This window comes from Heptranchias perlo, chromosome 11 (genome assembly GCF_035084215.1).
Source record: "Heptranchias perlo isolate sHepPer1 chromosome 11, sHepPer1.hap1, whole genome shotgun sequence".
NCBI lineage: Eukaryota > Metazoa > Chordata > Chondrichthyes > Hexanchiformes > Hexanchidae > Heptranchias > Heptranchias perlo.
Window position 1 is genome coordinate 54,285,194 of NC_090335.1, and position 14,532 is coordinate 54,299,725.

The 14,532-nt window shown below is 45.4% G+C and overlaps 1 long non-coding RNA gene across 2 annotated transcripts; it reads right to left on the reverse strand.

Annotated features, from left to right (window-relative positions):
- Window positions 1-590: 590 nt before the first annotated feature.
- LOC137326974 (uncharacterized) lies at window positions 591-11,254 on the reverse strand. Of its 2 annotated transcripts, none has more exons than XR_010964315.1 (2): window positions 11,084-11,254; window positions 591-1,182 (listed from the first exon to the last, which is right to left on the reverse strand). It is a non-coding gene; the product is annotated as an uncharacterized lncRNA (long non-coding RNA). The 2 variants fall into 2 exon arrangements; XR_010964316.1 differs by lacking the exon at window positions 11,084-11,254 and adding an exon at window positions 1,626-2,103.
- Between the last annotated feature and the right edge of the window lie 3,278 nt (window positions 11,255-14,532).

The window sequence follows — 14,532 nt, forward strand, 5'->3', positions numbered from 1 at the left end:
CGATGAGTGCAGCTCCAACAACACTCAAGAAGCTCGATACCATCCAGGACAAAGCAGCCCGCTTGATTGGCACCCCATCCACCACCCTAAACATTCACTCCCTTCACCACCGGTGCACTGTGGCTGCAGTGTGTACCATCCACAGGATGCACTGCAGCAACTCGCCAAGGCTTCTTAGACAGCACCTCCCAAATCCGCGACCTCTACCACTTAGAAGGACAAGAGCAGCAGGCACATGAGAACAACACCACCTGCACGTTCCCCTCCAAGTCACACACCATCCCAACTTGGAAATATATCGCCGTTCCTTCAACGCCGCTGGGTCAAAATCCTGGAACTCCCTACCTAACAGCACTGTGGGAGAACCGTCACCACACGGACTGCAGCGCTTCAAGAAGGCGGCTCACCACCACCTTCTCAAGGCCTATTAGGGATGGGCAATAAATGCTGGCCAGCGACGCCCACATCCCATGAACGAATAATAAAAAAAAACCCATTCAAAATAATGACCGTTGGAAAGATGCGCCTCCCTGAAGTGTGGATGGCAGGTCATTTATCAGGACAAATGTAAGGAATCTTACAACACCAGGTTATAGTCCAACAATTTTATTTTAAAATCACAAGCTTTCGGAGATTATCTCCTTCGTCAGGTGAGTAGTGAATGGGAGGTTCTCAAATCGCATATCGTATATTAGGCTGGGACACCATCACACCAATCAAAGGTGTCGTTGGTGTTCAGACAGGTTAGCCACGGAAAAGAGTAGGTCCCAGTATACTGAATAGACAATGTGTCAAATTACACAGACAGAGAGAAAGGGACCCGAAAGACACAGAGAGAGAGAGAGAATTTCCAGTTGTATTAAAACAGATAACTTTTTTATCCCCTGCTGGTGGGGTTACGTGTAGCGTGACATGAACCCAAGATCCCGGTTGAGGCCGTCCTCATGGGTGCGGAACTTGGCTATCAATTTCTGCTCGACGATTTTGCGTTGTCGTGTGTCTCGAAGGCCGCCTTGGAGAACGCTTACCCAAAGATCGGTGGCTGAATGTCCTTGACTGCTAAAGTGTTCCCCGACTGGGAGGGAACCCTCCTGTCTGGCGATTGTTGCGCGGTGTCCGTTCATCCATTGTCGCAGTGTCTGCATGGTCTCGCCGATGTACCATGCTCCGGGGCATCCTTTCCTGCAACGTATGAGGTAGACAACGTTGGCCGAGTCACAGGAGTATGAACCATGTACCTGGTGGGTGGTGTCCTCTCGTGTGATGGTGGTATCTGTGTCGATGATCTGGCATGTCTTGCAGAGGTTGCCGTGGCAGGGTTGTGTGGTGTCGTGGACGCTGTTCTCAGGACCTCAGCTAAAGGGTGTAAAAATGGACACCCGGATGCAGCAATTACAACAGCAGTTACAACAAGTGCAACTTTCGGCAGCCCGAAATAATGGGACACGCCCGAGTAGGCCACAGGGCCAGACTCAGACCACCTCAGAAGGGTATGAGATAGGCAACCAAGTGATGGTCCGGCTTAACAGGTATGAGGGAAAATGGAAACCAAAATTTGAAGGCCCTTATCCTATTATTGACAAAGTAAGTCCACAGGTATACAAAATACACTGCCAAGGACCTACCCGTTCGATCCCACAATCGCTGGGTTCATTCAAATCAGCTAAAGTGGTACAACAGACCTGAACTTGAGGGTAGTGTGGCCAGCATGAGACTTATAACAATAGAGAATGCGGAAGATTGGTGTCCCCACCCCAATCCTCTGAACATAGCAAGCATAGAGCTTCGAGCTCGACCTAGTGTGAAACCACAGTGGCTTGCCTCAGGCGAATACGTCTGTAATGTGACACCCCCTCAATGGAAACTAAGAAAGAAGGTTAGGAGGGTGTCAATTAGTCTGTGATTCAGTAAACAGTGAATTTGCTGATGGCTTAACATTAAGAATGCTACAAACGTTTAAATAGCTGTAGCATTTTTTTTGTTTAAAACCCACTTTTAAAAAAAATATGCCTGTGTGATATTGTTTTTGGTGTCAGCTCCACCCTCTTCTTTTCACAGAGCTAAAAGCAGTTTAACCCTCTGTGGTCCTGTCTTTTATGACAGGATTTTAAAGCATTCTTGCTATAAACGTATAAAAGATTTTCATTTCAAATTAAATTTAAGGAAAACTTTTGTGCTCCGCTTTATTAATTTGGTCACGGCAAGTTATATATTATACACTTGTCATATAAGTAAATGAATAATGGTATCAGATATTCACCAAGAGCATATATCTGGTTGTCTGGTTGGGATGCATCTTGCCCCTCAGTGAAGCCGAACACCTTTGGAACTACTGGGACTGTGTCGTCACGGGTTATACCAGGCCATGGTCAACACAGGACTTTTTGGCACATGTACCCGCAGGAAAGGGCTTCGATTGACATGTACGTGTATCAGCGAGGGAAAAGAACCAGCTACTATCAAATGGTATCGGATGACTGTGAACACCAGTAAAGACAGTGACCTGGTGACCTGGTGCCTTTTGCAATGCTCTATATGGGGGACACTAAGGAGACCATTGCGTTCCCTAAAGGATCACGGGCAATGACAAGCACTCTCAATTTCTCTCAAGTCTGAAAGCGACATGCCGATTGCTATGGGTGCACAGATACATGAGAAGAGGTCGATACTGTGCGACCACATCAGACTTGACTTACTGCCATGGGAAACAGGAGTGCCCTGTACTAACTCCATCATTTTGCTTTACCCCTGAATTACCTATGGGAACTGCGAGTTCAGTCCTGATCCCAGTGAACATTCATAATGCTACGGAAATTCAGGTGGAAATTGGTTTAAGAGAAGAAGCTCAGAAAGCGGTTGTACAATTTGGACATCCGATTCCACCACTGTTACTAAATCTTAAAACTGTACTCGACCAGACGGTCACATCAGTGCATCATCTAATTGATCGACAACAACAAAATGAGGCCATTGAAAGTGATATAGGACAGCTAGGGGAACCTAAATGGTGGGAAACAGTATATGACGTAGGACAACATCGTTGGGCCAGAATTCTCTCGGGTTTTAATCCTTGTTCAGTTAGTTCTGATTATAGTTGTTGTTATAATGTTTTGTGTAGTATTAAAAGCTGAATACGTGAATTTCTCTGTCCACCCATGGACAAGAATGGTGGTACAACTATAGTTATTTTTCAATGCTGTGTATTGTGGCTAGTAATAATTTTGTACGTATTGATTGGATGGGCCCTTATTGACAAACATGGCCCACTAAAGCAATATGTATACATATATGTCTATGTGTGTTTATGTGAATATAATGGTGATAAAATGTAAACCCAGGGTGATGTTAGGCAAAGCCAAGACAAACGTTAAAAGTTGGGGTGGGGGGGTGGGGGTAAGGTGAAATATGACCCAGAGTGGTCGCATTGGGGATCAAAAGGTTGGAGAAGTAAGAAATGCAATTTCAAGACCAAATCATAATCATGTATCCCATCATGCAAAGCTTCGGGTGCTTGGCCAAAAAGTGGTGCTGTGGGAAGCGCAGACCCTGTGTCTGTAATTCCATAGAAAATGGGAATATCGATATTGCTGAGGCAGTTAGTTCTGACGAGATTAAATATTTTCTGACGAGATTAAATCATTTCCACATCGTTCACCTGAGGAAGGAGGTAGCCTCCGAAAGCTTGTGAATTTAAAATAAAATTGCTGGACTATAACTTGGTGTTGTAAAATTGTTTACAAGAGATTAAATCTGACATCAGTCAAAGTGATTGGGAAGATTGCAGAGACAATAGAAGCGTGAAACAGATACATTGACGACCAATTGTCAGAAACAGATAACAGAAGTCCCAGGGCATAATCAAAGGCTCAGGACATCGACACAGACTAATCCTGTTATGTTAATTGCAGGAGCTTTGTTCAGATAATAAGGTAATCTTCGTGATTGGCCTCTAGGGGGCATAATCTTAGAATAAGGGGCTGCTCTTTCAATTGTAAACAATTTTACAACACCAAGTTATAGTCCAACGATTTTATTTTTAATCCCACAAGCTTTCGGGGGCTTTCCCCTTCCTCAGGCAGTGTGGTCATTTCCACACCACCTGAGGAAGGAGGAAGCCCCCGAAAGCTTGTGGGATTAAAAATAAAATCGTTGGACTATAACTTGGTGTTGTAAAATTGTTTACAATTGTTAACCCCAGTCCATCACCGGCATCTCCACATCACTGCTCTTTCAAAACTGAGATGAGGAGAAACATCTTCACTCAGAGTGTAGTAGGTCTGTGGAATTTGCTGCCCCAGGAAGCTGTGGAAGCTACATCATTAAATAAATTTAAAACTGAAATAGACAGTTTCATATAAGAACATAAGAAATAGGAGCAGGAGTAGGCCAACCGGCCCCTCGAGCCTGCTCCGCCATTCAATAAGATCATGGCTGATCTGATCCTAATCTCAAATCTAAATTCATGTCCAATTTCCTGCCCGCTCCCCGTAACCCCTAATTCCCTTTACTTCTAGGAAACTGTCGATATAGAAAAGGTGTCTGATAACAGTTAACACTATAGAATCGATATCCGAAAGATGTCTGGAGCAATGGGCACCCTGGGGGGGATGATACCCGGGACAGATGATATCATGGGACTAATGTTGTTAAGGTACTACAAGCAAATATGCTTCAGGAAGATATAAGAACAGGGGCATTGTCCCACTAAAAGCTAGAAGCTTCGCGGGGTGGCAGACGTCCACGTACCTTATGAACCAGGCCTGAACAGCCTGACATCTTCTAGGGAAGATTGTACAAAACTTGTTTATTTGATATAACTATATTAGAACATTACTATATAAATACTTGTTGTTAGGTACAACTGCATTAGTTGGGTTGCTCTTGCATAGCCGGCACGGACTCTTTTTTTATTCGTTAATGGGATGTGGTGAAGGGAGTGAATGTTTAGGGTGGTGGATGGAGTGCCAATCAAGTGGGCTGCTTTGTCCTGAATGGTGGCGAGCTTCTTGAGTGTTGTTGGAGCTGCACTCATCCAGGCAAGTGGAGAGTATTCCATCACACTCCTGACTTGTGCCTTGTAGATGATGGAAAGGCTTTGGGGAGTCAGGGGATGAGTCACTCGCAGCAGGATACCCAGCCTCTGACCTGCTCTTGTAGCCACAGTATTTATGTGGCTGGTCCAGTTAAGTTTCTGGTCAATGGTGACCCCCAGGATGTTGATGGTGGGGGATTCGGCAATGGTAATGCCGTTGAATGTCAAGGGGAGGTGGTTGGACTCTTTCTTGTTGAAGATGGTCATTGCCTGGCACTTGTCTGGCGCGAATGTTACTTGCCACTTATCAGCCCAAGACTGGATGTTGTCCAGGTCTTGCTGCATGCGGGCACGGACTGCTTCATTATCTGAGGGGTTGCGAATGGAACTTAACACTGTGCAATCATCAGCGAACATCCCCATTTCTGACCTTATGATGGAGGGAAGGTCATTGAAGAAGCAGCTGAAGATGGTAGGGCCGAGGACACTGCCCTGAGGAAGTCCTGCAGCAATGTCCTGGGGCTGAGATGATTGGCTTCCAACAACCACTACCATCTTCCTTTGTGCTAGGTATGACTCCAGCCACTGGAGAGTTTTCCCCCTGATTCCCATTGACTTCAATTTTACTAGGGCTCCTTGGTGCCACACTCAGTCAAATGCTGCCTTGATGTCAAGGGCAGTCACTCTCACCTCACCTCTGGAATTCAGCTCTTTTGTCCATGTTTGGACCAACATGAAGCAGCTGAAGATGGTAGGGCCGAGGACACTGGTAGTGGTTGTTGGAAGCCAATCATCTCAGCCCCAAGACAGTGCTGCAGGACTTCCTCAGGGCAGTTTCCTCGGCCCTACCATCTTTAGCTGTAATGAGGTCTGGAGTCGAGTGGTCCTGCCAGAATCCAAACTGAGCATCGATGAGCAGGTTATTGGTGAGTAAGTGCCACTTGGTAGCACTGTCGACGACACCTTCCATCACTTTGCTGATAATTGAGAGTAGACTGATGGGGCGATAATTGGCTGGATTGGATTTGTCCTGCTTTTTGTGGACAGGACATACCTGGGCAATTTTCCATATTGTCGGGTAGATGCCAGTGTTGTAGCTGTACTGGAACAGTTTGGCTAAGGTGCGCGGCTAATTCTGGAGCACAAGTCTTCAGCACTACAGCCGGGATGTTGTCGGGGCCCATAGCCTTTGTTGTATCCAGTGCACTCAGACGTTTCTTGATATCACGTGGAGTGAATCGAATTGGCTGAAGACTGGCTTCTGTGATGGTGGGGATATCGGGAGGAGGCTGAGATGGATCATCCACTCGACACTTCTGGCTGAAAATGGTTGCAAACGCTTCAGCCTTGTCTTTTGCACTCACGTGCTGGACTCCGCCATCATTGAGGGTGGGGATGTTTACAGAGCCTCCTCCTCCAGTTAGTTGTTTAATTGTCCACCACCATTCACAACTGGATGTGGCAGGACTGCAGAGCTTTGATCTGATCCGTTGGTTGTGGAATCGCTTAGCTCTGTCTGTAGCATGTTGCTTCCACTGTTTGGCATGCATGTAGTCCTGAGTTGTAGCTTCACCAGGTTAGTACCTCATTTTTAGGTATGCCTGATGCTGCTCCTGGGCCAACTTGATGGGCCAAATGGCCTTCTTCCATGCTGGAATCTTTCTTTGATTCTATTTCTATGATCAGAACGTTTTTTTTGTGTCTATAATAAAGTGTGCATGTTCAGTCACACTCGAGCCCTAATCATCGTGGAAGTTATTATTAAAAAGGATTAACAACCCTTGGTAGCATTAATAATAACATATTTCCAACATTCTCGAGTCCCTGGGTGGCCCTGGATTTAAGTGATTGTAATATGTGAGACTTGTTATAAGATAATATGTGACACAAATTATAAGATAATGTGTGCGGCTTATTATAAAGCCCTTAGGGGCATTAAATGATAAATATGGTACCAATATATGTATCTATATAATGTACATATTTGATCCCATGGTAGCAACTCATGATGAGGCATAGGTACTGGGGTGGATGAACTGCAAATGGGAACACAATAAGGCAAGGGTGGCCAAGATATAAGCAATAAAACCGCAGAGCGGCTCAACAGCCCCACCTGGAGGAACGAGGGAAGATCCCAGTGCCGTCCTGCCCCATCGGCCCCAACCAGTGATCGGTCGGGTCCAGCGTGTTGGAATTGTGGCCAGGCGTGTCATTTTTCCCAGCAATGTCCTAAGAAGGTGGCAGGCGCAGCATGCCCAAAAGGAAATAGTAAGGAAGGAGAGTCAAAGACAGAACGCTGAGGAAAAAAATGGAACAACTGGAAAGGCATATTGGTAATTCTGGAAAAGGGGCCGGACAGATAGTACCCAGCCGTTCAATATGGATGATCACGGCCAGCATGCAAATCGACAGTACTCAGCCTCAACGGTAGATTGATCCATTGGTTGATTACGAACAGATCCCCACGGTATGCCCCATGTAGGCGGCCATCCTAGATCAATACCGAGGCATCTCACACGTGTCTGTGGAGAGACATACCACAACAGTTTGGTGTTAAGGGATTTATAGAATTAGAAGGATTTGGAGGAGGCGGAGTGAAAGGGGTAATAGTGGAAACAGGTCTAACCGTCGGAAATATGACTACACGTCACAATATAGTGCACACAAGAAAGCAAGGAGAGACAGACGATATATTGGGAGTGGACTGGCTAGGTAGCCGTGATATTATGGTGGAAATGGCTAACTGCTGCCTACGGCAAGTGGAAAAAGGGACAAAAGGAGGAATAGTAATTAAACATGAGGGGAAGATCTGGTCTGTGGGGACGAAACAAATGTATGACCTGAGGTGCCATTTACGAAATGAGTGGGTGGAGTTGAGACCATATTGAGGGATGCGGGTTGCTGGGCTACACATAAGAATGAGTACGGTAGGGTGGATCGTGAGGTCCAGATATCAGGACTTGACCCCCCACGGCCAGCTTTTCAATGCCGCTTCCCAAGGGAGGCGGAAGGGCCAGTGATGACCGTGGTGCGCTCCCTAGTTGAGCTGAGCGTAATACGCAAAACGGCCAGTACTTGTAATTCCCCAATCTGGCCAGTTAGGAAACCTGACGGTTCATGACGTTTGACCATAGATTACAGGGAGGTTAATAAATACACCCCAGCCACAGCCCCAACGGTTGCCTCATCCCCCAAGACCTTCACGATGACCTTGACGGAATCTGCTGTCTTCTCAGTGCTGGACATTTCAAATGGATTTTGGTTCATCTCCCTGACCCAAGAGTGCCAGTATAAGTTCGCTTTTACCTTAAGCGAGCAGCAATATATGTGGTCCTATTTACCCCAGGGATTTCATAACTCCTCATTGATCTTTCATCAAATTTTGCGAGATCAATTGATAAACTTCTTGCAACCACGTGCCCTAGTCCAGTATGTAGACGATCTTCTACTCCATACCGAAATCTTACAGGGCCCTGTGGAACTGCTACAAGAGCTGTTAGAAATAATAACTCGGGGTGGATTAAAATTAAACCCACGTAAGGCGCAGGTTGCTTGACCACAGGTAATCTTCTTAGGGGTAAAAATAAGCCTGGGATGCCGACAGATTACAGAGGAAAAAATAGCCACAATAAAAAACATCCCTACTCCAGCCAATATTCCCTCCCTGAGGTCATTTTTGGGAATGATGGAATACCACCTGCAGTTTGTGGAAAATTTTGCAGCCCAAACTGTGGGGACCCCAACAAGATCAAGCAGAGATATGTAAGAACATAAGAACATAAGAAATAGGAGCAGGAGTAGGCCACACGGCCCCTCGAGCCTTGCTCCGCCATTCAATAAGATCATGGCTGATCTTCAACCTCAACTCCACTTTCCCGCCCGATCCCCATATCACTTGACTCCCTTATTGTCCACAAATCTGCCGAACTCAGTCAAAAATCTGTCGATCTCAGTCAAAAATCTGTCGATCTCAGTAGCTGTGAAGCAAGTTATAGCCCGGGCACCTGCGCTTAAAATACCAAAAGCGGGAAGGGATTACTCCATGGAAGTGGCAACCTCGGCAGTTCTGTTACAGGAGAGACCTGGTCACCAGTTGCTGGTGTTATATGCTTCACAGGGGCTGATCCCCACGGAACAAACTTACAACGCCTGCGAGTGTCACTTGCTGGCAGTGTATTGGGCCACCAATAAATTTGCCTATAACATAGGGCTTGACAAAGTAATCCTATTCACAGCCCATACCCCCACCGAATTATTATTTTCCGGCAAAGTGGGAGACGGGACCGTATCTAATGATCTCATCGCACGATGGATGTTGGGTCTTGGAGAAAGCAACTTGGAGGTCTGACACATTTCCACCCCCTTGTATTTGGCACAAGGATTGTTAATCCCGGGAACACCCCATGAATGTACGATTAATATCCCAGAGCCTGGGAAGGGCCCCTTTGGTACTCACTCCCTGCAGGTGTTTGTAGACAGCTCCAGCATCTTAACCACTAAAGGCCAGGTAGCTGGCTTAGGCATTTATGTCCCGGAACTCGGGATAGAAAAAGCAGTAATGCTTACGGGAGGCCGCTCAGCCCAACCGGCAGAATTGGCAGCTGTGGTATATGTTCTCCAGGTACATGCCTATCATTAGCGGACTATTTGGCCATTTGGAAAAAGCAGGGTTTTACCTCGGCTGATGGTAAACCACTCCCCACCGCTAACCTATTACAAGATATCTTGGCGATGGCCAAGGGGCACGCACTTCTAGTTGCTATAGTAAGGCTAAAGGCACACTCTAAAAACACCTCCTGGGCAGACGAAATGGAGTAGCAGATAAACTCTCCCGCACTTGCCGGCAGACTGATGAAAGTTGGAGCCCAAACCCATCCGATAACGTCCCAATGACCCCTGTTTTCCCTACACCAAACCCACTGAATTTAATAGAGTTACAGGACCAAGATTCCTGGATCAAACAGATTAAAGAGGCCATTACGGGCATGGTCGTGACCTCCTACAGCCCCTAAAAATGGTGAAGGACTCACAGTAACCCTGGATGGCTTGGTCTGTTACCAAGAATGAGTGATAATTCCCGCCCCCTTAGGTGGGGAAATTGTCTGGTGGACTCATACGTCCAGCGGACATCACAATGGAGATGGCCTGATTCAGAGGCTACTCCAAAATATGTGGTGGCCCACAATGGGCGACGTTGTTGGGGAAGTGGTAAACCAATTTATCACTTGTGCCCAATATGACCCCAGTCCAAAAATTAAAATTCCAGCAGGTCATGTTAATGCCACATCAGGGCCATGGAACTGCCTGCAAATGGACTACATTGGGCCCTTGCCTCGCGCCACGTGATAAAAGGAATATGCCCTGGTAGTGGTAGAGTGTTTCTTGAAATGGGTAGAGGCCTTCCCAGTGGCATGAAACATCGCCCATCAAACAGCGAGGATCTTGATGAACATGTATCCACCAGGTGGGGTTTTCAGACACTACTGAATCAGACAAAGTTATGCAAGAAACACTGCAATTATTAGGCATCCAGCAGCGATTCCACATTCCATATAATCCTGAAGCAGCAGGAATAGTGGAACGAATGAATCGAACCATAAATAGATTAGCCAAGTCCCTCTCCGATTCAGGAAAACAATGGGATAGCTTACTATCCCTCCTCTAGTGGCCATTTGAGGCACCCCTTCTAAAAGCACGGGGTATAGCCCATTAGAAATAATAACCGTTAGAAAGATGCGCCTCCCTGAAATATGGATGGCAGGTCATTTCTCAGGACCTCAGCTAAAGGGTGTAAAAATGGACACCCGGATGCAGCAGTTACAACAGCAGTTACAACAAGTGCAACTTTCAGCATCCCGAAATAATGGGACACGCCCGAGTAGGCCCACTGGGCCAGACTCAGACCACCTCAGATGGATATGAGATAGGCAACCAAGTGATGGTCCGGCTTAACAGGTATGAGGGAAAATGGAAACCAAAATTTGAAGGCCTTTATCCCATTATCGACAAATTAAGTCCACAGGTATACAAAATACACTGCCAAGGACCTACCCGTTCAATCCCACAATCGCTGGGTTCATTCAAATCAGCTAAAGCGGTACAACAGACCTGAACTTGAGGGTAGTGTGGCCAGCATGAGACTTATAACAATAGAGAATGCGGAAGATTGGTGTCCCCACCCCAATCCTCTGAACATAACAAGCATAGAGCTTCGAGCTCGACCTAGTGTGAAACCACAGTGGCTTGCCTCAGGCGAATACGTCTGTAATGTGACACCCCCTCAATGGAAACTAAGAAAGAAGGTTAGGAGGGTGTCAATTAGTCTGTGATTCAGTAATCGGTGAATTTGCTGATAGCTTAACATTAAGAATGCTACAAACGTTTAAAAAGCTGTAGCATTTTTTTATTAAAAAGCAACTTTAAAAAAAAATATGTCTGTGTGATATTGTTTTCGGTGTCAGCTCCACCCTCTTTTTAGTGTCAGCTCCGCCCTCTTTTTAGGGTCAGCTCTGCCCTTTTCTTTCAACAGAGCTAAAAGCAGTTTAACCCTCTGTGGTCCTGTCTTTTATGACAGGATTTTAAAGCATTCTTGCTATAAACATATAAAAGATTTTCATTTCAAATTAAATTTAAGGAAACCTTTGTGCTTTACATTGGCACAAAGCACCGTTTTATTAATTTGGTCACGGCAAGTCATATACTATATGTTTGTCATGTAAGTAAATGAATAATGGTATCAGATATTCTCTAAGAGCATATATCACATCTTGCAGGTATATTACACATTATCAAGGTTGGATCATGAACATACCGGTGACCTGTCGTGTTGGGATGCATCTTGCCCCTCGGTGAAGCCAATCACCTTCGGAACTACTGGGACTGTGACATCACGGGCTATACCACCAATGATACCAGACCATGGTCAACACAGGACTTTTTGGCTCACGTACCCGCAGGAAAAGGCTTCGATTGACATGTATGTGTATCAGCGAGGGAAAAGAACCAACTACTATCAAATGGTATCAGATGAGTGCGAACACCAGTAAAGACAGTGACCTGGTGCTTTCTGACATGCCCTATATAGGGGACACTAAGAAGACCATTGCGTTCCCTAATGGGACACGGGCAATGACAAGCACTCTGAATTTCCCTCAGGTCTGGAAGCGACATGCCGATTGCAATGGGTGGCTACTCAGAGAAGAAACCAGAATGCTGTCATCCTGGTCCTTCTGCTTTAAAGTAATCGAGAATGCAAAATTGTCAGAAGCAACCGCCCATTCGGCCTCCACCGGGTGCCTGGTTGCAGACAAAGGTCTCAGCAATGATTTATTGGTTTTCAAAACATATCAGACCCTATCCAATGATATGAGATTTGACATCTTCCCTGTTTTGTTTAATTTTTCAAAAGTTGCTCCGTTACCAAGTTTGTGTAATGAAACTTATGAGCGATTCTACCAACCGATGTTATCTGAGAAACTTAGACAGTTTATGGAGAGAAACTCAGGTCGGGACATAGACAAAGTCCCAAGGAATAACTCCACACCCCCCAGTAGACAGAAAGGAAAATGGGAAATGGCTGAATGGTTGAGGGCTATAACAGGAATGGCCACTTGGAATAGGATAGACATAGGGAGCATGTGGGAACATGATGAAGCCATGCGATGCAATTAAAAGGCATTATGAAAGGGGAGAATAGGGTCGTGACAGGGTCATTGTATGAACAGCAACAAGTTTTAATGTTTCTGAAGGAGATGGTCGACAACTTTTGACAGACTCAGGAAAAGGTTAATACAATGACCAGTGATATGGAGTTATCTAAGATTCAGATCTCTAAAGGAATTACGTGCAGAATGTACGGTGGGTTTATGCTGTCTCAAGTGCAGAAGGGATTGGAAGACATTGAGAGAAATCGCATCCCTTCTTTTATAATGGATGAACAGCTAGATAAATGGATTGGTGAGAATGGAGGAAACCATTGTAATATCAGGTGCCTGGGATCTGTAAACCCAGTGAAACACTCCTTTGACAACAGAAAAGACGGATACGTTTTTGCGATGACTATTGTCATTCCACGCCTTTCGCCCGATCAGAAGGCTTCAGAGGTCTTCAAGGTGGAGTCCATAGGCATCCTTGAAGGTGACATACATAAAGAATTTGTCAACTATCCAAACGTATCGACAAAGGATGGTGAAATCTGGGTGGCACCAGTTTTATCTTGCTGTACTCAGATCAAGGGCGCGTGGATGTGTTGGTGCAATGTTACCCAGAATTGAGTCCCGGCTTGTGGTTTCACCCTAGATGAGCACTCCCCTAACTCTGTATTAGAAGATGGAAATCTGGACAGGCAATGCATGGATACATGGGAAGAGGTCGTTACTGTGTGACCGCATCAGACTTGACTTACCGCCATGGGAAACAGGAGTGCCCTGTACTAACTCCATCGTTTTGCTTTACCCCTGAATTACCAATGAGAGCTGCGAGTTCAGTCCTGATCCCAGTGAACATTCTTAATGCTACGGAAATTCAGGTGGAAATTGGTTTAAGAGACAAAGCTCAGAAAGCGGTTATAAAATTTGGACATCCGATTCCACCACTGTTACTAAATCTTAAAACTGTACTCAACCAGACGGTCACATCAGTGCATCATCTAATTCATCTACAACAACAAAATGCGGCCATTGAAAGTGATATAGGACAGCTAGGGGAACCTAAATGGTGGGAAACAGTATATGACGTAGGACAACATCGTTGGGCCAAAATTCTCTCACAGGTTTTAATCCTTGTTCAGTTTGTTCTGATTACAATTGTGGTTATAATGTTTTGTGTAGTATTTTAAAGTATAAAAAGCTGAATACGTGAATTTCTCTGTCCACCCGTGGACAAGAATGGTGGTACAACTATAATTATTTTTCAATGCTGTGCATTGTGGCTAGTAATTATTTTGTATTGATTGGGCAGGCCCTTAATGACAAACAAGGCCCACTGATGTGGAGATGCCGGTGATGGACTGGGGTGGACAAATGTAAGGAATCTTACAACACCAGGTTATAGTCCAACAAATTTATTTTAAAATCACAAGCTTTCGGAGATTATCCCCTTCGTCAGGTGACGAAGGGGATAATCTCCGAAAGCTTGTGATTTTAAAATAAATTTGTTGGACTAAGGCCCACTGAAGCAGTATGTATACATATATGTGTGTTTATGTGAACATAATGTTGACAAAATGTATACCCAAAGTAAACTTAGGTAAGACCAAGGCAAACGTTAAAAGGGTGGGGGTGGGAGAGGGAGATAAGGTGAAACATAAACCAGAGTGGTCGCACTCGGGGTCAAAAGGAATGGAGATGTAAGAAATACCATTTCTAAACCAAATCATAATCATGTATCCCATGATTGAAAGTTTCAGGCACTTGGCTAAAAAGCAATGCTGTGGGAGGCGCAGATCCAGGGGTCAATTTTAATTGAGACCCAGGAAGGGAGCCGAGGGAAAGATTTCCGGG